This window comes from Tenrec ecaudatus, chromosome 3, assembly GCF_050624435.1.
Source record: "Tenrec ecaudatus isolate mTenEca1 chromosome 3, mTenEca1.hap1, whole genome shotgun sequence".
Classification (NCBI taxonomy): domain Eukaryota; kingdom Metazoa; phylum Chordata; class Mammalia; order Afrosoricida; family Tenrecidae; genus Tenrec; species Tenrec ecaudatus.
This window is the reverse complement of record NC_134532.1, coordinates 50,703,692-50,728,564: the sequence shown is the minus strand read 5'-3', so window position 1 is coordinate 50,728,564 and position 24,873 is coordinate 50,703,692. Positions and strand designations below refer to the sequence as shown.

Below are 24,873 nucleotides of genomic sequence, written 5' to 3'. Positions count from 1 at the left end.
AGAGTTAAAAAAATTAAAGTCTGATACAATTCTCTCCTACAGATTTGAATGTTACTATTGACAATCCTTGGACCAGCATGTTGGTGTTCTTCTTCCATGTGGGCTTAGTTGACGTTACACTTAGATGACTGCATGTTTAAAAACAAAGCTTAAGACCCCAGACATCATTCTTTTTTTTAAAAGAAATATACTTTTTAATTTTCATAAGAAAATGTTTTAACATTTTAAATAGCCTGTTAAGACTTGGTTGACATCTAGTTAACATGTAACACAAGTATTTTTTCTTGAAAATATTCAAATGTACTTCCATAGTTTTTTTTTTACAAAATAGACTAAATTATATGCTATGTGTAACAAGGTTTGTGAATAATAACAATTTAACACTGTTTTTCAATGCTTGAAATATTAAGTCAAATACCTTATATACTCGAGTATAAGCCGACCCAAGTATCAACCAAGGCACCTAATTTTACCACAAAAACTGCATTTAAAATGTGTTGAAAAACTCGGCTTATACACATATGTTAATTTAACATGTTTCTTGAAGAGGGAAAAAGGGGTCACATCAGTAAAACAATTGGTACTATAATCTTAGTTATGGTTCCACACAAAACAGACATCATTTTTCATGAGAAAGCAGGAGCTATATAACATAAAAGGTGCTAACATGAAGTCATTTTCAAATAAAAATCAGATTAACTATGAGACTGTTCCATTGCTACCAGTTATCTCTGCCTCAGATGATAAATTAAATAAGAATAGTATACAGTCCATGAGTCTACTATGAATTCCATGACACATATTATCTTATGTTAAAAAAATTAAGGTTAATTTTTAAGAGGGGAGTAGGTGAAGAGTATTGCTAGAAGACAAAATCGTGAAAGGCATCAGTGAGGACCTGATCATGAAACAAGACGCTTTGGATTGCTCACTGTGTGACGTTAAAACCTACTACTACCCAGTTAGGCAGTCCTACATAAACATGAGGGGAAAAGAAACTGTTTTCTGTCTTCATTCAAATTAACTCCTGCCCCTCCAAATTCAGGTTAAAAGGATTTTTTGGTCACTACATTTTAACAAATTAATACAAACTATAAAGCAGTCTTCCTTTTTCCTTATAATGTTAAATAAAATTTCTACCTGTTTTAAAGCTGCACATAGAACGCTGGTCACATAAGAGAATGACCACTTGTTGATTTACCACAATGAACAAGTGTAGCTTGATGCTCTCAAATGTGTTCACAGCTCAAGTACCGTCCATTAGGTCACTGGAGTAATTTCCTCGTCAGAGCTGCTGGATTCATCTTTTAGTTCCAATTCCTCTAAGACTTTGCCTACAGTTGTAAAGTTTTTCTTCTTGCATTTCTTGGGAATTGCATCATTTTTACAGATTTCCTCATCTTAATGTTTGGCAATTTCTTCAGATCAAAATCCCATTCCCTAAGTGTTTTCAGATTAGCTGCATCTACAATGTCGGGAACCTCAAGGCCATAGTCCTCATATTGCTGTCGCTCCCGCTCCATCGTCTGCTTGATAACCATCTCCCGGGAAACGTGTCACCGGCCTTGCCTGTCTTTGATGCTGTTATGTAACTCAATCTGCTCCAACTCACTGCTGAATCTATTTAAATAGCTTTTAATCCATGCACAAGCGTCTTTCTTTGAATATTCTACTTTTTTGACATCAAGATGATTTCGAAACCACTGTAGTTTTTCACCAATAATGTTGAGATGCAAGGCCTTCTCATTCTTCATTTTTTTGCTTTTTCTCTTGTTTGTGGGACTGGCTGGTGATCTGAGCGGCTTTTCTACTATACGGATGGGTGACTTTTTTCTCCTGACCGCCACTCTTTCCCTTGGGTGCTTTAGGCATGCTGCCTGCCCTGCTTGCCCGTCCAGTTCCAATGGGGAAAGATGACATGGAAGGCCCGGTGCGCGGCGAGCACACGCCTGCAGGCCCTCGGAAGCCACGCAGTCTCCGACACCATTCTTTCCGAGAGTCAGATACCATCTCATTCCTTCACCACACTTTGCTGTAGCACCCATACCTTCTGTGTTTCCTTCAAAAGGGCACATACTGATCAGGGCCACGTCATAAGAACTAATTGTTCTTAGATTGAGCTAGTGTTAAGTGTGAACCCCACATCCACCCCTGACTCTGTGTTTTCTATTCACCTCTGGTTCACCTTCCACATATTTTTGTTATATTAATGCAGGGAACTTTATCAATCATCCCCTCGGAGCATATGATTCTTCTGTTTATAGTGTCATTGATTTAGCGCATGGTAATATATTTAAAACACAATTGAGACAAGGAAATTAAACAAGTGTGCAGACAGTATTTTGAATTGCCTGTGAAAAATGAATGCGAAAGTTGTACATTCTTCAGTGCATAGAAAGGAAGACTGAAGAAGAATCAGAGTGTTAGAATGTAGTAATGGCAGAAAACATTGACAGCACCATGGACTGCTGAAAATGAAGACAAATCCTTCTCAAGGACTAACACCGTGAGTTTCCTGGTAAGGCCATTTGTTACGAGAACTTAGTGCTTATTCTGCTGCCTCATTCCTTGTGTACTTTGAGAAATTGCACATGCTTACTAACACATGTCCAAGCTAACAGAGAAAATAAAAGACTGTGCAGGGCGTCCATCAGCGTGACATCCAACCAGAGGTGTTAGTCCTTCACTGGATAAAGGGTTGGTATTCCAACCTACATTTGTGACATGGTTTATCACATAAGCTCACCCTGGTGGACTCATACAAATGGGAAGACAATATTCATAATATATAAGAAAAACTAAACACCCTTCTATTGCCTCTATATTCACTCACATCTCCCATGTACGACTAAAATGATCTCTTCTCTAGGACTTCCAATGCGCTACATCTCAATGGTAGCAGTCTCATCTTCTTTGCTACAGTAATCTGGGGTCACAGACCAACAAATAAGCCTTCACACGACAAGGGCTTCAAATTTACAAAGTGGCATGATTGCCAATCTACTGAGTATCACGGCCTGACAAAGCTGACACAGAAAAGACCCACCTCAGGGAAATGAGATCTGCATAAGGGAAAGCATGCCAGAGACCAACTGCAAAGGCAGTGAAGGCAAAAAGATAGAGGGTGAACAAGACCTCAGAATTATGACACCCTGATTATGGTAAGGCATGGTGAATGTGCTCTGGAATGCAAAGCAGACCTGTGTTCAAGTGCTGTCTTTTTGTTTGGAGCCCAAGATATAACTGTTGACACGACCCCACACAGACCCTTGTCATGGAGTTCATTCAGCACCCTAGGTAGCTGCCCCTTTCATGGTTTCTCAGGCTGTAACGTATCATTGTCCTTCCCAGTGAAGTAACTGGTAGGATTAGCACACAGACCATGTCCTTAGCTGTCAAACGTTTCTGTCACAGCACCACTAGGACTAAATTCCCTACTCCACTGGAGTTACCAAAGTAGCATCATGATATAGCTGCCCAAGCACTGAGATGCACTGCCCAACCAACGTGACACAACAATAAGGCATCACTGGTGGGAAATATATGCAAAGCTAAGCTTCAAACATGGTGATATGGGAAATATAAAGAGGGTAACCAGTACATCCTCTCTGGATACCCATTTCTACTGAGTAGAGCAAATCTTCACAGATTCTGAATAGACATAGGAATACACTCATGCCAAATGTAGGACAACAACCAGAGATATAAATACCAGATGTGGTGCATATATATATATATATATATATATATATATATATATATATTTTATAAAGCTACTTAAGTATGGAAGTTTATGATTGTGGCATATTTTTTCAAATATCGGTAGTGTGCAGGGTTGAGGGCTTCCCACAGTGCTTACATTCATGAGAGTGAGCTCCATTGGAAATTCCAGTATCATCCATGAGTATTGATGGATCTCCATGGATTTTTCCCGATTCTTTATTGTCACCTTTGCTTTCTTTTAGAAATTCTATTGTAGTGTACATATTGTTTTTTTCCATATTTGTTAAACTTGTCAGCATTGAACTGAGTGTGAAATTGCTTGTTATGCTGTAGTGAAGGTAAATGCTTGAATGATTTTCCATCCCAAAGACGTTCCATGGCATATAAGTGTCCTGGTCTTTTTAATGCAGGAAGAATTGCCATTTGACTGGAGAGCTCATGAATAGTATTTACTTCATATATTCCGGAGGATATCAAGGGCAAATACTTTCTACTAAAACAAACAGGTAAAAAGAAGGTTTTTAGCATTTTATTATGCCCATAGATAGTAAACATACACAGTTTACCTCAATTATCTAACAAATCATAAATTTAAATATCAGATACAATCATAATGGTTGGTGAGTTAATAACATATGGAGGAATTATATAAGTGGGTATATGAGAAATATATTTTAATATTTAAAAGTAATTCACAGGGATTAAAACTATATATGTGCAACAAAATATCTTAAGTGTACTATTAAAATAAATGTTGACATGTTATATTGAGTGCCATTTCTTTAGTCATAATTGTGGTAATTGAATTAATATATGTATAGGTTATACATATGTATGTAACAATATTTGTAATTTATATGCTTATATTGTATATTCTAATAGATATATGGATAGAGATATAAGCTGTAATTTAGTGATTCTACTCATTGTGACTCTATAAGGTAGAATAGAAATATTAATTTTTATCAGAAAAATAATATCTTATTTCTCATAATGTGTGGCCAATGTGTTAGAATCACTCTCCTTTCAGTTAGTGATCAAATGCTTAATATAATACACCACTAGCCTTATGTTTCTGTGACTACATATACATATGTACAAACATACATTTATATTCCTCTACAATAACATGAGATGGCATTAAATGTTTTCTGGAATAATTACAATTTTTTCATGGATTTTGTTTTGTTGATGTGCCAACTATGTCTCAAAATTCACTTTGAGTGGATTATGACTCAGTTCAACACTTTAGGTCCATGTAAAAATGTACCCGTAGTTTTCTGAGATGATAGCTTTTCAATGGAGTACAAGGCCTTAGATTTCTCTCTTGGAACAGGTGGTGGTTTAGAACTGCCGAACTTGTGGTTAGCAGGCAATATTCAAAGAACAATTGGCAATTAAACACATTTTATCACTAACAAAAACGTGTACAGTTTATAATTAGAAGATCAAATTAAAAACTAGGGGACACAATGCAGATGTCACACTAAAGATGAAAAGGGGACTTTTTACTTTCCTTCACCACTACACCAGGTGAATTAGGTGTTGGCTACTAAGTCATAGTGCTGCTGAAATGAACAAAGTTGATCACCAACTTAATATGAGGCTATCTATGCTCTAAAAGATTATTTAGCATCCTCAAAAAAAATTTATGTAGCACTCCACTCTAATTCTTTGTCACTACAATTTCAAATGGACAAAAGTACAGTGGTTGAACATGTGTAGACAGTGTGATGATTATGCACAGATATTTATTTGATATCATCTATAACTTATCTTTACATATTTATAATATATATTATAACATATTCCTACATGTACATGTAAAGACAGGGTATTATAAGATGATAAGACAATTTAGGCTCAGAGTGGCTTATCTGTAACTATTAAAGAAGGAGATTCACAGTGGGGAGAGGCCTTTAGAGTCACTGGCAGGTTCAGAATTGCCACATTTTGTTATTAGATGAGTGCTTAGTCATCTACACTACATATACTTAAAATGTCAAAACACTAGCTTCTGTCTCTTTCCTCATACATGTACTTAAATAACATAATTTATCCTTCCAACTCAAATATGGAGCATTGCTCTCTCTCAAATAAATTACACTCACCTCAAAAGTGGGTTCTTGTTATCTTGCTTTACACTCCAATGAAACTTACAGATTTTTTTGTAATATGGAGGTACTTGTATCATTTTTCGAGAATCTTACCATTACATCTTCAGTGGTTCGTTTTTTCTTAATCATTAACATATGAGAAGCAGAACCAATTATGCATATTGAAGTTCACAATATGAAACAAAAAGAATAGCATTATACACTGAAGAGAAGTAGCTATGAGACAAGAAATACTTTGTCATGTAAATATTTTTGATGTTTTAACCATGTTCAAAGAGAAATTGGCAATGAAGCATCCTTGAAGATTAACAACAACAGTAACCTATGTAGTTTATAATTAGAAGTGCAAATTAAAAAGCTATGGTGCACAGGGCAGATGTAACACTAAAGATGAATGTGGTTTCCTTTTCCTTCATGAACACAGGTGCTGTAGTAATGTCTAAAATTAATGAAAACGCAAGGGCAGGCATTTGTGCAGAATGTTCTGGGGCAATTAAGACTTTTTCTTACAAATTTATCAAGTAAAATTTCTTCCATAAAGAGTTGGTCAATGCTTTCATGACACAATGATCCTGAATGAATTTTCTGCCCTCTCCCCTGGCATTTCTCTTACTACTCTGAGAGAACAAAATAGATTTTACCAGCATACTGTTCCTGACAGAAAAAAGAAGTCCTATTAACATTCTCCTGAAGTTGTTTCAATACTTTTTTTTTCAAGATTTCAAAAAATATGCAGGTGTGAATAATTTGCGAAATAAATTACTTTTTTCCCTTTCAAACATTTAATAAACACACTAATACTGTGGTTACATAGGTGGTACACATTGTGCTGGTAACTGGAACATCAGGAGTTTGATATTGACATCCTGGTCTATGGGTGAAAAATGAGACTTTGGATATTTTTAACTGCATGGGGCTCTTCTTCTGTCACTGTATTAGAGAATGTTCCATTATGATTCATGTGTTTATCAGTGGCTAATATTCCAGAAGTGGAACACTTCTTCCTTACTACTAGTCTGCTCAGTTGGGAAGTTCCACATATTTGTTCAGCATGGGTAATACTGCTAGTAATAGAAATACTTGTGTAGCTTCGATAATAAAATCATGGAAGTTTAATATTGTGCAAAACAGAGTAGTGGCAGACTGTAATATGTAGAGATTTGTTATCATGGGAAACTTTTGATATAATTGGAACTGAGATAAAATTAAGTTTATTGTCATATTTAACTAGGTATCCCTATCCCTTATCACAATGACTGAGGCAACAATCACCTGTATTTGGTAAATAATGCATTAATTTGAAATAAGCTATTCATACCTACTATCATTAAGTTCTTGAAGGTCTCCACCATCACATCTCTGTTGATTTGCTTCTGAGAAACACCCAGCAATTCCCATCCTTCTACAGTAAAATCCACGGCCTCACCCTCACCAGTCACTGAGTCCAAAAATAGACCACATATTCAGTTTCATCTGAGGATTAAGCATTCAAATATGTGTGAAAAGAAAGATGCGCCTTCAAGTTCTGATCAACTTTCATTTGATAAGGATTTGACAAATGGTTGTGTGTTCCATAAAGTCTACCTTTGGGTTTAGTCATTATTGTCATTCTCGAACCGTCTACATTCACTTCTCCAAAGATTTCAACTCATCTCATAGACTTATCAATATGAACACCATTCAGAATTTGTGCGCAAAACTTCCATTACCTTTAATCCTCTTTGCTACTAACTTTGTGACACTTCCACTAGTTGATTACATAGCAAACTTCACTGCCCATTTGGACTGTTCAATGCCAGTCTGTGTCCTATTGTAATAGTTTATGATAGAAACTCTCTACTATAAACACCATCATCTGCATTATATTTTTCTGTGTGTGGGTGTGGAGCAACACCTTCCATATCAAAAAATTGAATATATATTTTAAAAACAAGTTAATTTGGAAATATTAACAAGAGATACTGAAGACTGGAAACTTGTTTGTTTCTTTTAGGCCTCTTATCAACCATTTGAGGAGCTATCATGACATCAAGAAATGAAGGAGCTGGCACTGCCCTTTCTCTCACATCCTCTCTTCAGAGATACAAAAGGAAATACATAACAATGGTCATGCCAAGAAAGCCACTGGCTGCAGGTACACTATTCTCTGCATGAACTGTGCCTGCTGTGAGCCCAGAGACAAGGCCATGAAGAACTTTGTAATAGAGAACAATGTAGACCACAGCCTTCAGAGACATTTCCATAGCAAATGCCTTAGTGCATGTGTGCTTCCCAAGCTGTATGGGAAGTCACGTTATTGTGTGAGTTGTGCTACTCACAGCAAGGTTATCAGGAACCAGTGACTTGAATCCCAGAACCTTCATAGGAAGTGTAAACCTTCCCACCCCATTTTATAGCTACAGGTACTGTCAGACGACCATCTCCAAAGCCTAAGCAAAGATTAGAAGGTGAAGGGAAACAAACCTGAAAAAAAAGGGAAACTGTTCTTTAAAAACAAAAGAAAGATAGAAAGAAAGAAACAAATTGCATAAAAATCAAATGTACTGTACAGTATTATGGATAAACAATGTTTCAATAAATTACTGAATATTAATTAATATGGTTAAACAAACACATTGGGAATTGTCTATGTTCCCAAATTTGGAAAACAAGTACTTGTCTGCAGACTGGTCGATGTGCATATTAATTTGAATTCTACAAAAGAGACATTTAAATTAACCCTCCAATTTTAAAACTATTATCATTATGACACAAACATAAAATGATTCTAAAATAACTCAGAGACACCTTTAATTCTAGATCAACGGAACTTCCAGGAACCCAAGATGGATGTAGAACTTCTGAAATTTGTGGTGATATCAGATGGTTGTTGTATAAGATCTAGTAAGATAATACCATAAATATGCTGGTCTGTCTTTTGGTACTTATAAGAATCCTTAATTGGAAAAATAGTGGAAGCTATTCAAACAGAATAATGGGATGTTTTTGGGTAATGTAAAATCAGTAAAGATACTATTTTTTTTAATCTGGAAAACTAGACATAATAAAAAACATGGTATCAAGATGGAAGAAAATCAAATTAATAACGTATGACAAAGAGATATTTCTTGATTAAAGTGAATAGAATGTAAAGAGATTACTAATGAAGATCCCAGACTATAGCCTTGAGTATTGATTCAAAAACAGAACAAAGAAAATAAAATTCTTACATCTGAGCCAATAAAGAGCATTCCTAATAGTTTGAGCATAATTTTAAATCAAGATTTTAATTTTATGCAAAAGGGGCATAGCGGAAAAGCTACTGTATACAAACATTCCTGGGGAGAGGTCTAGGTGGTATGGCAGGGGCCAGACCAAATCTAGGGATACATATGGAAGCCAATTCAAAATGAGAGGGCAAAAGGAAAAAAAAAAACAAAACGACATGGGTAGCAGGACAACAGGGTACTAACCCACCAAATGGGAGTGTATAGTTTATCTCCACAGGGAAAGAGGGGCCAGACTTCAGCCCGGTGCTCCATGACATGAATAAAACATACTAGCATGAAGAAGGGAACCAATAAAGAGGTTTGAGGGGCCGGCCACAATCCCAAGTCCGTGGACAGTCTCCCCTCCGCCCAGAAGAATGTACTTCAGAGGACCACACTGAAACTACAGCTCAGGGAAAGGGACATGTCTGATCAGAGCACACAGGTGCAAAGGAAGGAGGTGGAAGGGAGAGTGGGGCACATGCTGGGCCACCAAGCCCTGAGGACGATATTCCAGCTCAGAGCAGCCAATGCATAGAGAGGCCCATATGGCTGGCCCCACTATGCGGCACGACATCCCTCACTGACCCATAGCATTACGGGGGACAACACTGGAGACACTGGGAATTGTGTCCAATCTGACCCCACCACACCGAGGCAAAACACTAAAGGTGTGTGACAGAACAAAAGGGGAGCAGAACATTGAGTCCCAAGGGAATATAAAAAATAGACTTTGGGGCCAGGAGTGGCACCTCATCACACTCCACCAGAAAACACTCCTAAAGGTCAACAAACAGACCTTGAACTATTTACACCAGTGGTTCTCAAACTTCCTAATGCCTTGACCCTCTAATACAGTTTCTCATGTTGTGGTGACCCCCCCCCCAAGCCATAGAATTATATTTGTTGCTACTTCAGAACTATAATTTTGCTAATGTTATGAATCGGGCGACTCCTGTGGCGGTGGCGGTTGATCCCCGCCCCCCCCAAAGGGGTCACGACCCACAAGTTGAGAAATGCTGATTCACAGGCTTTTCTTTTTGTTGTTGTTTTTTTTCTTTTGTTGCTTTGCTTTGCTCTGTCTTATTTTTTGTGCATATTATTATCTCTGTAGGTCTATCTAGATAAGGTAGGCGGGACAAAGAATCTGGAAGAAAAAACAATGGAACCAGCAGTTCCGGGGGTATCTGGGAGAGGGGGAGTTGGGGGAAAGGAAATATGTGTTAACAAACGCAGGGGCAAAGGAACCAAAATCAATGGCAAGGAGGGAGTGGGAGACCAGGTAGGGCTTGACAAAGAGCAACGTAACTAAGAGGAATTACTGAAACCCAAATGAAGGCTGAGAATGAGAGTGGGACATGAGGAAAAGAATAGGAAAGAGAGCAAAGAACTAGGAGGCAAAGGGAATTTAGAGACATCTAAATACAGACATGTATATATGTAAATAAGTTTATATATGATGATGTGCATATATTTATAGGTTTAGTATTAAGTTAGCAGATGGACATTGGGCCTCTACTCAAGTAGACCCTCAATGTCAGAACATTTTGTTCTGTTAAACTGGCATTCCATGATGCTCGCGTTCCTGACAGGATCACTGAAGACAAAGCGGTATATAAGCAAATGTGGTAAAGAAAGCTTAAGATGACCTGGTATCAGAAGACATAACATCTGGCGTCTCAAAGGCTTGAAGATAAACAAGCTGCCATCTAGCTCAGAAGCAATAAAGCACACATGGAAGAAGCACACCAACCTGTGTGATCACAGTTGTCAATGGAATCAGGCATCAGAAATCAAAGGGGAAAAATCATATCATTGTGAATGAGGGGGAGTTCGGAGTGGACACCCAAGACCCATCTGTAGGCAACTGGACATCCCCTTACAGAGGGTTGTGGGGAGGAAAGCAGCCAGTCAGTATGCAGTATACCACTGAAGAAACATACAACTTTCATCTAGCTCTTTATTGTTCCTCCCCCCTACTACCATGATCCCAATTCTACCTTTGAAATCTGGCTAGACCAGAGGATGTACACTAGTACAGATAAGAACTGGAATCACAGGGAATCCAGGAGAGATAAACCCGTCAGGACAAATAATGAGAGTAGCGATACCATGAGGATAAGGGGAAATTGGGATAGAAAGAGGGAACCAATCACAATCATATGGGTCTGGGTCTCCGCTCCGAACTCCCCCTCATTCACAATGATATGATTTTTTCCCTTGGCATCAGCTGTTCATTTTCCCCTCCTTCCCTGCTCCCCCCTACCTTATGCACCCTTGATAATTTATAAATTAATGTTATTTTGTTATATCTTACATTGTCCATCGTCTCCCTTCACCCACTTTTCTGTTGTCCATCCCCCAGGTAAGAGGTTATATGTAGATCCTTGTGATCGGCTCCCCCTTCCTACCCCTTCTTCCCTCCCGGTATCACCACTCTCACCGCTGGTCCTGAGGGGTTCATCGGTTCTGGATTCTCTGTGTTTCCAGTTCCCATCTGCACCACCGTGCATCCTGTGGTCTAACCAGGTTTTCAAGGTAGAATTGGGATCATGATAATGGGGTGGGGGGCAGGGAGGAGGAAGTGTTTAAGAACTAGAAGAAAGTTGTGAGTTTCATTATTGCTACACTGAATAAAAAAGGTTTTATTTTATTTGGATCCATAATCCGTGGCAAAAACGTCAATAAATACCAAAACATATTTTATTGGAGAAAATCTTCTGCAAAGGATCCACTTAAAGTGTTGAAATCAACACGGGGAGCTTGGCTCAAGCCAGACCATGGTATATTCATTTCAACATATTCAATATTTTTAAAGTGGACAATGAGTAAAGCTAAAAATTAATTAATTTTAATTGTTGTGTTTTTTGTGCAGAATATTGAATACACCACAGACAGGAAGAAGAATGAACAAATATATCTTGGATGGAGCACTAATGAAACATTTGGCTGCTAACTGCTCAGTCAGTTGTTTGAAACTTCCAGCCACTTCACTGGAGAAAAATAAGGCTTTCTATTCCCACACATAGTACCAGTGTAAGAAACCCATGGGGACAGCTCTACCCTCTCCTTTTAGGCTGTAATGAGTTTCAGTCTTTTCTATCGCAGTGAGTTTGTATTTTTTGTCTCTTAGAAGAAGTTCAGGAAAAATGTCATTAAAATCAAAGATGTTGAGGTATTATTCCCTCATACATGGGACATATTACAGGAATGGAATAACCCAGAGAAAAGAACATGTTTTTTTTTAAGTTTAACAAAAAATAGAACCACCTTCAATGGCTGTATTTTAACAATAGGGTGTAGTTTAACAATACAGGGGCTAATTATGTCAGGCATTGTGGAGATAGTGAAAGACTAGGCAGGATTTCCTTCTCTTGTGCAAAGGGTCATTAAGAATGAGGTGTGCATCTACCAGTCTAAGTATCACCATCCATAAAAAAATAATTCCCACATATTGACCAACTGGATACATTGCCATCAGATTCTGTTAATGAAGCCCTGAGACGATTACATTTCTAAACCGTGAAAGAGCTCAAGCTCCCATTTTCAGAAATCTATAGAAAAAGTTTCACTGCATGAAGTGAATAAAGAAAACTGTAAGGCTGAAGAAATGCTGACACTAGACAAACAGATAATCCATGTCCTCTGGTAGAGCTTTCTATCTAGACTCTACTCAGGAAGTTCTGTTGCCCATCCCAATGGACCAGGTCCCAAACTAGGAGGTTGATGCCTTACATAACCAGCCCCAAGTCACATAAGGGAGATCATCCCAATAATCCAGTGGATTATACCATATATACATCTGATAGCAATAGCTATCACAAAGCTTTATGAAGCCCCGTTTTTGTTCCCCTCCCCTGTCATGCTCTTCCATTATAGACAACCCTCAGCTATTGGACATAGTGTTCCCCACAAGTCCTATCTAATCTTTATCTGGATAATGAAAATACCCTAGGAATCTTTAATACCATTTTGTAGCTCAAGCATCTTGAAGTCAAATTCATGCATTCTTTACATACAAGAAGCAGAAATCTAAGAAGTTTGCAGTTGGTTGAATGAATTTGGTTCACACACCAGCCAAACGTTGAAATCTTTCCTTGTTGTGCATAAACGTGAAAGATAGTATTCCCAGGTTTTAGCTCCCTCAACTGGATGGTATTTCTCTCTGGCAATTCTGTGACCTGAAATTTAGCAGTAGATAGTGTTGATTAGGGCATGCCAGTTTCTAGGCCTGCATTTCTTACCCTAAGTGGTTCCTTGTGGCCTCAAAACCATGCTCCAATCTGAGTGTTTGCATTAAATACAGAACCCACTCTAAATTGAGGGCACTCTGTTTTCTTCAGCCTCCTTAGTTGACATTCATGTCAGACAGGAGATATTTCTTCATCTCAGAGGATGAATTGATTCCAGGTCTTCCCAAAATGAAAACAGTGAATCTGAAGTCCTATATATACTTGGGAGTTGAATGCTTAGGTTGAGGATTGATCTATATTATTAAAGGTTGACCTATAGCATTAAATCACGCAGATGAATTTGATATCACCTTAGGTGATTTTTCAGGCACAGCATATTATTTCAGTCCAAGTCAATGAACTCAGTGTCAATTGTTTTTGTGCCATTAAAACACTAGTATTGTACTTAAAAAGTAACTTATAAAAGTATGATATGTGATCAATGTTTTTGTTGCTGTTTTCATTTATTGTGCACTGTTTCTAGTAACAATTATTTCTCTTTTTAAAAACCATTTTATTGGGGGCTCATACAATTCTCAAAATCCATACATACATCCATTTGTCAAGCACATTTGTACATGTGTTGCCATCATAATTCTCAAAACATTTGCTTTCTACTTGAGCCCTTCGCATCAGTTCTTCAGTTTTCCCCTTCCCTCCTGGCTCCTCCTTCCCTAAAGAACACTTGATAATTTCTAAATTATTATTATTTTGTCATATCTTACACTGTCTAGTGTCTCCTTTCTCCCACTTTTCTGTTGTCCATCTCCCAGGGAGGAGGTTATATGTAGATCCTTATAATGAGTTGCCTTTTAGAATTATTTCTTTTCATTTATGTTTTAGTTTATCTTTATATTTCATTATCTGAATATAACACAAACAATCCCTTGCATTCCAGAACTTGGAAAGATTTTTAAAGAAAATCCCCCCAATATTTTAATGATCATTTAACTAAAGAATCAGAAATTATTTATATGTATTTTAAGTAGTAGTCACACACTTGTTCATGTTTCTTTCTTTCCCACTATCTCATCCAACTAATTCCTATACTTTTATTTGTTGATTCCAATGCAAATGTTTCTCTTACAGTGACATTCCAACAGATTCTGAGTTTTTCATCAAAGTTCATCCTGCTCCAAGCTCATTGTATACCATGGAAACTGTATAATATTGACAGTGTGTGAACAAATGTGTATGGTAGGTGGAGCACATTTAGAAGCCCATAGTAATAGAGTGTGGTACCACAGTAGAGGGTGGCAACCAGTGAAAGTTGTTTTAGAGGTAGATAACAAGAGATAAAAGGAAATAAGCAGGACATACTAGAGGGTTTTGGCTAAGGCAGAGACAACCTTAACAAGAACTCAAGCCCAGAGGGAGGTGTATTTCCTAGTCTCTACAACTCTTGTGTTTAAGGATGCCCAATGTTAAAGCTTTTGTGAAAGATAGCACATTACCAATAAGGAATGACAATGTGTAGATAGAGAGATGATGCTAAGAGTCAGGATGAATGAAGGAAGAAGCTTAAAAGTACATGAGATGAAGGAAGGTAATGGCTGATGCAGTCACTCTCTTCCTGGCTGTGGAGCAGAAATGCCCTAGACTGTAGGCACAAGGTAGATAGCAGCACGGGGGAACCCCAGAGTGAGGTCTTGTGACTAGCTCTCAGAGGTTTCTGCAAGCCTGGGGATATGACCACTTTTAGACAGCAGATGGAGCAACAGCAATCTAATTGAGAGGAATTACTAATAGGTGGAAGAAGGACAAGCATGATGGTGCGGTAAGGAGGAAGATAAAAGGAAACAGAAGAAAGATCTAGGAAGCAAAGCTGTGAATAGTGGTATAAGCATAGGTCTGTGCATATGTAAATACATTAATTCTGAAAAATAGAGGTCATGACCTGCATGCATCTATTTATAAGGCAATACACTAAGATAGTAGATGGACTTTGGGACTCTGACCAAGCCCTCCCTCAATGCAAGAACACTTTGTTCTAACCACCTGACCTTCTTTGATGCTCACCATACCAGCATGATCACTGAAGATAAAATGGGTGCATAAGCAAATGTGGTGAAGTAGGAGAAAAGTGCCTGGCTATCAAAATATATACCACCTGAGGCCTTAAAGGCTTGAAGTTTAAAAGTGGGTATCTAGTAGAGAAGCAACGGGCCCACATGGAAGAAGCACACCATCCTGTGTGATCATGAGGTGTCAAAGAGAGAGGGTAATAGGCTTCAGAAGACCCCAAACAAGCAAGCAAAAAACCCCCAACATATTGCTGAGTATGAGGAGGGTTGTATTAGAGACCCCACATTTATCTGTAAACAATGGGACATCCCCTTAAAGAAGGGTCACACTGAAAGAATGAGTCAACCCGGGTGCAGAATAGTACTGATGAAACACAAATATTATTAGATTCCTTGAGGTTTCCTCAAATCCCACTATCATGATTCCAATTCTGCCTTTCCCTGTGGGCTAGACTGGAGCATGTGCACAGGTACAGAAAAGAGATAAGAGTTCACAACATACCGAATCCAGGAACAGGAATGGGAGTATTAATACCAGTAGGGGAGGTGAAAGGCAGGGAGGGGAGGGGAGGAAGGGAGAGCCAATCACAATGATAGACACATAATCACACACACACACACACACACACACACACCACGGGGAGACACACAGAAACCATGGGGGAAGAGAGATAGCAGTCAGTGCAAGATACGAAAATAACAATAATTTAATATTTATCATGGGGTGACGGGTGGGGGGAGAGGAAGAGAGGGGATAAAAGGAGCTAATACCAAGGTCTCAATGGAAGGTAAATGTTTAGAAATGAATTATGGAAATATATGTACAAATATTCTTGATACAATCAAAGTATAGATTGTTATGAGTCCCCAATACAATTATCTTTTTAAAAAGTACATGAGATAGATTAAGGAAAGAGATGACTTATCATCCATTCTGTCATCTTGGGCTAGCGCATGGGTTTCAAGCTCTCTAAGTAATGTTGACAGATGACAAACAACACAAAGTGGGAGAGGGCTTATTGCCTTGGAGTCTAGGATATCCCATCCATAGTCTTGGTCTTCTAGGGAGACTGGATTAGCTAGTGTCTGGCCGGGAGCTTGAGAATCATGCTTAACCAGGAATTTGTAGGGAGGAAAACAAAATGAGTGTGGTGGGGAGAGGCTGTGCTTCGATAAAGGATGGCAGCATTAGTCTGAATGACTAGTTGGGCATAATTGGCACAGCCCTTTTGCAACACCCCCAGGGTGTTTCTGAAGGCAGAGGGGTGTGAGGTTGCAGTTATAGGATAAAGGGTGAGGGTTAGGGCCGCTCTAAAACTGATCTGCAAGTCATGCTAATAGACAAAGGCACAATTTGTTTTAGACAATCTTGTGCCCAGTCACCATGCATTTCTGGAATCTAAGTGTCATCATTCCTCTAGGTCTTAAGGACAGCCTTCCAGCTCAGGGCTCTGAGACAGGTTGGTTTCAGAGGAAGGTGGGTTTCCAGGTCCCTCCTTGATCAATATTCTTAATCTAAGCTCGACTAAGTATTAACTTCTTCTGGAAAGGTTGTTAGCTTATGGAAAATTACAAAACAACTAAAAGGTGATAATAAATTCAATAGATCAATAGATGTATTATACTGGACAAATCTGCCTAACAAGGCCCCTGTAGAGTGTTGAAAAGCAATGATGTTACTTTTAGGACTAGGTTCATCTTACCCAAACCATGGTATTGCCAATTACCTCATATGCATATACAAGTTGGCATTGAATATGAAAGAATTAAGAAGAATCAGTGTATTTGAATTGTAGTGCAGGGGCCTTCAAATGGACAAACAAATGTCTTGGCAGAAGTAAGGTCGGGGTGCTAGATAGAAGTAAGGAGGTGAGAGTTCACATGAAATTCTTTGGATATGTTGTAAGAAGTGACCAGTCCTTGGAGAAGGATATTTTGTTTGGTAAAGTAAAGGGGCATTGAAAAATAGGAACCCCTCAATTAAAAGGATTGATACAGTAACTTAGGCAATAGGTTCATTCTAAATTGTGAGGATGCTGCAGGGCTTGGCAGTGTTTCATTCCTTTGTGCACAGGGTCCCTGTGAGATGGAATGGACTCAATCAGAACTATCAACAAGAAGAACCTCAGAAATTACTAATCAAACCCAAGCAATGCACAAAATACTAAATATTTAGCTATGTTTACAAAAGTTATTTCCATGTTATCAAATGCCTGAAAGCTCAAGAGACATTCACTGGAATATAAGCTTATTAAAAATAAGGAATGGGTTTCTTTTGTTAAAAAACATAATAAAATAAAGGTGATAAAATACCAAGGTGATGCAAAAATCACCGAGGAATTGCTGCCCCTCCTTGATTTATACCATTCTTCTGCAGTTTAGCTAAAGGACATTTTCTAAGATCCATACAGCATGTCATATGGCAGAGTATTTTCCAAATTGAGGATCTATTGGGAGGGCATCACACAATGATGTAGGTGCTAGTGACTATCTGTCTGCCAAGGGGAGTGTAAATCATGTAGTCTTCCAAACTGAGTCAGCTGGAAGATCAGAGGGTTCAGCCAGTGCATGGGATCAGTGGCAGTTGAATGCGCTTTAGGTTTCTTACAAGGGATATAATCAATTGAATCAAAATAAAATTCCAGGAGAAACTTCTAGCATAATCAGACCATAGATTAAAGCTTAATACAGAGTACTGAGATGGTATGAATAAACACCACTTTACTGTTTGCTAGTTTAAGTTCAAATTATTGAGTGTAAATATAACAGTGATTGTGAGAGAACACTTACCAATACTTCAATACTTTATCTTTTTTTAAATCATTTTATTGGGGGCTCATACAACTCTTACCACAATCCATAGCATACATCCATTGTGTCAAGCACATTAGTACATCCATTGCCATCATCATTCTCAAAACATTTTCTTTCTGATTAATCCCTTGGTTCTCAATACTTTCTATCAAACCAGTAAATATCCTTGACACCAATGTCAGATAATGACACTACAAGAAAACTGTAGCGCAATACTGATAATCGATCTACATGAAAAATTCTTTAAAATATTTGGAACAGATTCAGACAACATATTACAAGGATTATGTACTATGATTCATTGAAATTTGTCCCAGAGCATATTTTACATAAGAAAATAAGCACTGTAATAAACCCATTGACAGAAAAGAGGGTCAATTGTCTTAGTAGGCACAGAAAACAAAGTAGGAACATTTAAAAAGTCAAAGGTTTTGGGCCTCTACTCAAGTCTTCCCTCAATGCAAGAATACTTTGTTCTAATAATCTGGCATTCTGTGATTCTCACCTTCTCAACAGGATTGCTTAAGGCAAAAGGGGGTGTATAAGCAAATATAGTGAAGAAAGCTGATAGTGCCTGGCTATTATAAGATATAGCATCTGGAGTCTTAAAGGCTTGAAGTAAACAAGCGATCATCTATCTGAGAAGCAACAATGCCCACATGGAAGAAGCACACTAGCCTGTGTGATCACGAGGTGTCTATGGGATCAGGTATGAGGAATTAGAAAACCCCAAACAATCATATAGATGGGAACAAAGGGTGTTTGATTGGAGACCCAAAGCACGTCTTTAGACATTGGACATCCCCTCACAGAGGGGTCACAAGGAAAGAATGAGGCACCCAGTGTACAATAAAGCACCAACAGAACACATAACATTCGTATAGTTCTTTAAAGCTTGCTTCACCCTACTATCATGACCCCAGTTCTACTTTCCAAATTTGGCTAGACCAGAGCATGTACACTGGTACAGATAAGATCCCTCAACATGAGTGAGTCAGTGAGTCAGTGAGTGAAGAGTGGAGGGAGCTTTCTAAAGCCCCTGGGGAGAGGAGGGGGAGCCGAGATTAAAAGGAGAAACCACGGGGGGAAAAAAGATCCCTCAACATAACATATGGAATCCAGCAGAGATAAACCCGTCATAAAAATAATGGGACTAATGATACCATGAAGGTAGGGGAATGGTGGGGCCACAAGGGGGTGAAAGGGGAACAGATTTTAAAGATCATCATATAACACTCCCCCAGGGGAATGAACAACAGGAAGTGGGTGAAGGAAAATAGCAGATGTGTAATATATGAAAACAATAATAATTTAAAATTGATCAAGGGATGACGAGGATGGGAAGGTGGTGGAGGGAGGGAAAAAAAGACGAGCTGATACCAAGGGCTCAAGTAGAAAAAATAAAATATTTTTAAAATGACGATGGCAATGTATGTACAAGTGTGCTAGATAAAATTGATGTGTGGATTATAATAACAGCTATAAGAGCCCCCAATAAAATAAATTAATTTAAAAAATCAAAGGCTTTTAAAGTTTGAAAAAAAACTACATCTGTAACATGAAGCAGGTATAGTTCAGTATGCTAATATATTCAGTTTAAAAAAAACACCAGCAAATATCATTCTTAGAGGAATGAGAAAATAGACCACCCCACTTAAGAAATAGGACAAACATACATTTCCATTTTCAATACTGTATTAAAAATTCTATAGTATTTTCTAGATAGACCAATCATAAATGGAATACTTTTTTAAAGGATGAAAAGAGGCTTCCACAGAGAAGAAATACTAATTCCTCTAATCATCACAAATCAATGATATTTTACATAACAGAATTCAAATACACCATAAATACTATAGGTAATAAATAGTTTAAAAGTTGTAGGCTACATTTCAACATACAAAAATAATTTTTGGCAATGAACTCTCTAACCATTAACTACTAATCTCTAACTCTGAAACCATTAACTCTTACACCTTAATATGCTAAGCATGCTTACAACACACTAATAACCTCCGAATGCAGTGACCCCCTAAGTCCATGAAAAAGCCCCTTACCACCCAGAACAATTAACACCCTGAGCATCCCCTGACACCCACAACAAACTTGACATGCTTCACACAGCCTACCACCATACACTCTTAACCTAGGCTAATGCATCTATCCCAATGTTTAAAACCAGGTCAAAGGTTTAAATATATTTTAAAATCTGAAACCTAACTTCGTGACCATAAACCTCGAATTCAGAAATCCAACCCAGAAAACAAGAATCCTTAAACCATAAATCTACATCTTTATACCTTAACACATAAGCCCCTAATAAACTCCAAACACAATCTGGTAGCCCCTAATGAACTCCAAAGATAACCTTCAAAACATAAAGCCCTTTAACATGTCCACTAACATCTGACTCATGATATTTAATTCCTATTTCTATTTCTTGGCAATTGTTCTTGAACCTGGAACACTGATTAAACCCAGGATTTAGATGCTAATCTTTAAGTACAGACTCTGATTCGAACACACAACAAGCCTAAACAGAACCCCAAACCTAATCCATCAAAAAACTCATGTTGCTAATTATGTGTATGGAGCTGTCTTCTCTCTCAGATTTTACACAAATGAGAAGAACTTGGGTAGGTTGGCAGGCAAAATTAAGACTCACAAAAACATTTGCAGTTAATTTAAAGTCATTTGCATCTGGTTCAAGGAACTTAGGAAAATAAAGAAGTATTATATAAAGTTTAAATATGACAAACAGCATCATGGTCAAGGGCTATCACGGGTCCCTTGCTGATCTCTGATCTACTGTGTGCTGGCCTCAAGGAGTCTTTTCTGCTGTTAGACATATGCAGGGATGTTACCCAGTAAACAAGATGCCTGAGGGTTGAATAGTACTTACGCACTAATTTGTAGATCACTATTTAACCTGGTTTATCCCTGGAGGATAGGGTGAAAGCATGTTAAATAAAACAAATTACTGGTTATTCTGTCATCAACCCCCTTCTTCTCCTCATTCCCAAGGGACACTCACATCACCAGAGATGGAGGAGGTAGCAAATTAAAGGTACTTACATTGGAATCCATGACTCCACTTTTCAAAACTGATTTTGACCTTTCTCTCAGACCTAGGAAAAAAGACTCAGAGGAAGAATTTGCACACTCCCTTTAATAGTGAGAGCTGGCAACCCTAAAATATTTGTGTCCATGTCTCTTGGAGATTCCCGTGAGTTGACGTCTTAAGCTCACAAGACATACTGCAAGTGGGAGCTCTATTTTCACCCCAAGCGGGAAAGGTGTCAATTCCAGGGACACCCTGTGTGTCCAGTGCCAGGAACTCCCACTCGCAGCACACTGGGGCTCTCCACTCATGAAGACACAAGTCCTCGAAGAGGTCTCAGGAGAACAACAACGGACAAAGCTCTCTCTGATGCTGGCCTGGAAATGAATACTTTGAGTTCAACCCCAGGAACTTCCACAGGCCAACTGGAATGTTCCGTCCTGAGCCTGTCTTACATATGTACTGGCTGAGAGTACCTGTCTTAAGATAGGTCCCCCTCCCCAGGTTCCAGGGTCTCTTACCTTTAGGACACACAAAATATCCAAGCACGAATGATCCACTGTCTTTCCACACAGCATACCCTGATCTGAGATCCAGATCCACCCCAATCTCAGCACCTTGAATTAGCTGCCTCACCTGGGTCCTGAGAGTGAGCTGGGAAATAAAGCAGGGGAGGTAGAGACAAGTTAAATCACAATCACCTGTAATTACTTCAGCATGATTAGTAAATCAACAGCTGAAGGCAGATTAGACCCTAGGTAGATTGGTTTACATTGCTGTAGGGAGGAATTCTTAGCTAATGCTTGGGAGCCCCAGGAACATCTTTGCTCACACACACACACACACACACACACACACACACACACGCGCGCGCACGTGCAAACATTCTTTTAAATGGTAGCAGGCAATAACTTATCCTAAAGAGAATGGGGAGCCTAAAGGAAAATAAGAGACAATGGATAATATTTAACATCAAATCAGAGCACAACTAAATCCCACAACCTACCACTGTGTTCTCTATATTTGCTCCATTAGAAAATGTAATATTTGCTGACATTTTTCTGTTAATCTCTATTATCAGATTAGGTGTGTTCATTAGTAAATTACCTCTTTGGCAAACTTCATTCTTCAGTGATGAACCATGATCATCCTTTATGTTTTAAATATGTTTTTCTCACTCTTCAGATTTGAACTGCTTAAAACTTCACGTTTTTTATTTGTGAGTACTAGAGGGCATTATACCATTATGGCAGAGCATAATAACTAATGAAAACTAATTGACAGTCTTGGGTCTTAAAAACTTGATGGTAAGCAAGTGGGCATCTAGCTCAGAAGCAACAAACTCTAAATGGAAGAAGCACACCAGCCTTTGTGATCACAAGGTGCCAAAAGAATCACTTATCAGGCATCAGAGAACAAAGAATCATATCATTGCATTCTCATCTCCCCGATAGGATTGCTGAAAACAAATGGATGCATAAGCAAATGTGGTGAAGAAAGCTGATGATAACCAGCTATCGAAAGATATAGCATCTGGTGTCTTAAAGGCTTGAAGGTAAACAAGCAGCCATCTATTTCAGAAGCAACAAAGCCCACATGGAAGAAACACACCAGCTTGTGTGATCACGAGTTGTCAAAGGGATGAGATATCAGGTATCAAAGAACAAAACACTGTGTAATTGTGAATGAGGGGGAGATAGGAGTGGGGACCTTAAGCCCATATGTAGGCAACTTGGCATCCACTTATGGAAGGTCTCAGGGAGGAGATGAGCCAATGAGGGTGCAGTGTAGCAACCATGAAACACAACTTTCCTGTCTAGTTCCTAAATGCTTCTCCCCCCCCCCCCCCCACACACACACTTCCCCACTCTCATGATCCCAGTTCTACCTTACAAATCTGGCTAGACCAGAGGATGTACTTTGGTACAGATAGGAACTAGAAACTCAGGGAATCCAGGATGCATGATCCCTCCAGGACCATTGGTGAGCATGGCAATACTAGGAAGGTGGGGTGGAAAGGGAGAACCGATTACTGGGATCTACATATAACCTCCTCCCTGGAGGATGAACAACAAAAAAAATGGGTGAAGGGAGACGTCGAGCAGTATAAGATATGACAAAAATTTATAAATTATCAAGGGTTCTTGACTGAGAGGGAGAGTGGGTAGGGATGGGGAAAAATGAGGAGCTGGTGCCAGGGGCTTAAGTGGAGAGCAAATGTTTTGAGAATGATGAGGGCAAGGAATGTACAAATGCGCTTTATACAATGGATGTATGTATGGATTGTGATAAGAATTGTATTAGCCCCCAATAAAATGATTAAAAATTAAAAAGAAAACCAATTGACTAATTATAAAGTTTGTATTGGCTTAATTATATCTTTTTAGTCTGTTTCTCATTTGAGGATATTTTAATGCAGTGAATTCACAACGGATGGTAAGTTATTTTGTATTCACAGTTATTGGCAAAAAAAACCCTGGTTGACAGTGTCTAGAGGCCATCTGATATATTTTGCTAGGAAAAATAAGTATATTTAATTTTAAGGTATAAAATAAATAGGTAATGTGTAAATATTGTGGGGTTTTCCCCTAAAAATCCAGCAAATTGCACTTTTTCAATAAAACACACATTTTCATCCGGACAGTTTCCACATCAAAACGAGATTTTCCAAATTAGAGATAAAATATTTTAGTTGTATCAATATTATTGACATGTTCAAAGAAAGTTTTGAGTCGATGCATACCAATGCTCAGTTTAAAATTTTTTAAGATTGATTCGTGGATAATATTTTCTCAAGTTAACATTTACTGGAATTATGAAAATCTGTGGGAGACTCAAAGCCCATCGGTAGGCAACTGGGAACTCCCTTGCTGAAGGATTTTGGGGAGGAGATGTGCCAGTCAGTGTGCAGGGTAGCAATGACGAAACATATAACTTTCCTCTAGTTCTTAAATGCTTCCTCCCCCCACTATCATGATTCCAATTCTACCTTAAAAATCTGGCTAGACAAGAGGGTATGCATTGGTACAGACAGCAAATGGAAACACAGGTAATCCAGGACAGATGACTCCTTCAGGACCAGTGGTGAGAATGGCGATGCCTGGAGTGTGGAGGAAATGTGGGGTAGAAAGGGGAACAGATTACAAGAATCTACATAAAGCCTCCTCACTGGGGGATTGACAGCAGAAAAGAGGGTGGGGGAGACGTCAGACAGTATAACATGTGACAAAATAATAATTTATGAATTATGAAGGGTTTATGAGGGAGGGGGGAGTAGGGAAGGAGGGGGAAAACGAGCAGCTGATATTAAGGGTTCAAATACAAGGCAAATGTTTTGAGAATGATGGCAACAAATGTACATATGTGCTTGACATAATGGATGTATATATGGATTGTGATAAAAATTCTATGAGCCCCCAATAAAATGATTCTAAAAAAAGGAAAAGAAAATCTATGGCTAACTTTTCATCCTCGCTTTAGTTGGCTATAAAATATGAGTATATTTTTGCACATACAAAGAATACAATATTACAATGAGTAAAATAATGCTCAACTGATGAAAGCCCTTCTAGCATCCCTGTCAACAAATTTAACCAGGTTAAACCACCACAATGACCTTCTTCAATGATGCATTGTCAAGTTTATGAAATTGAA

The 24,873-nt window shown here is 38.4% G+C and overlaps 1 pseudogene; it reads right to left on the bottom strand.

The window, feature by feature from the left end:
- Nucleotides 1–1,260: 1,260 nt before the first annotated feature.
- LOC142443399 (translation machinery-associated protein 16 pseudogene) lies at nt 1,261–1,872 on the bottom strand (annotated as a pseudogene).
- Nucleotides 1,873–24,873: the final 23,001 nt, after the last annotated feature.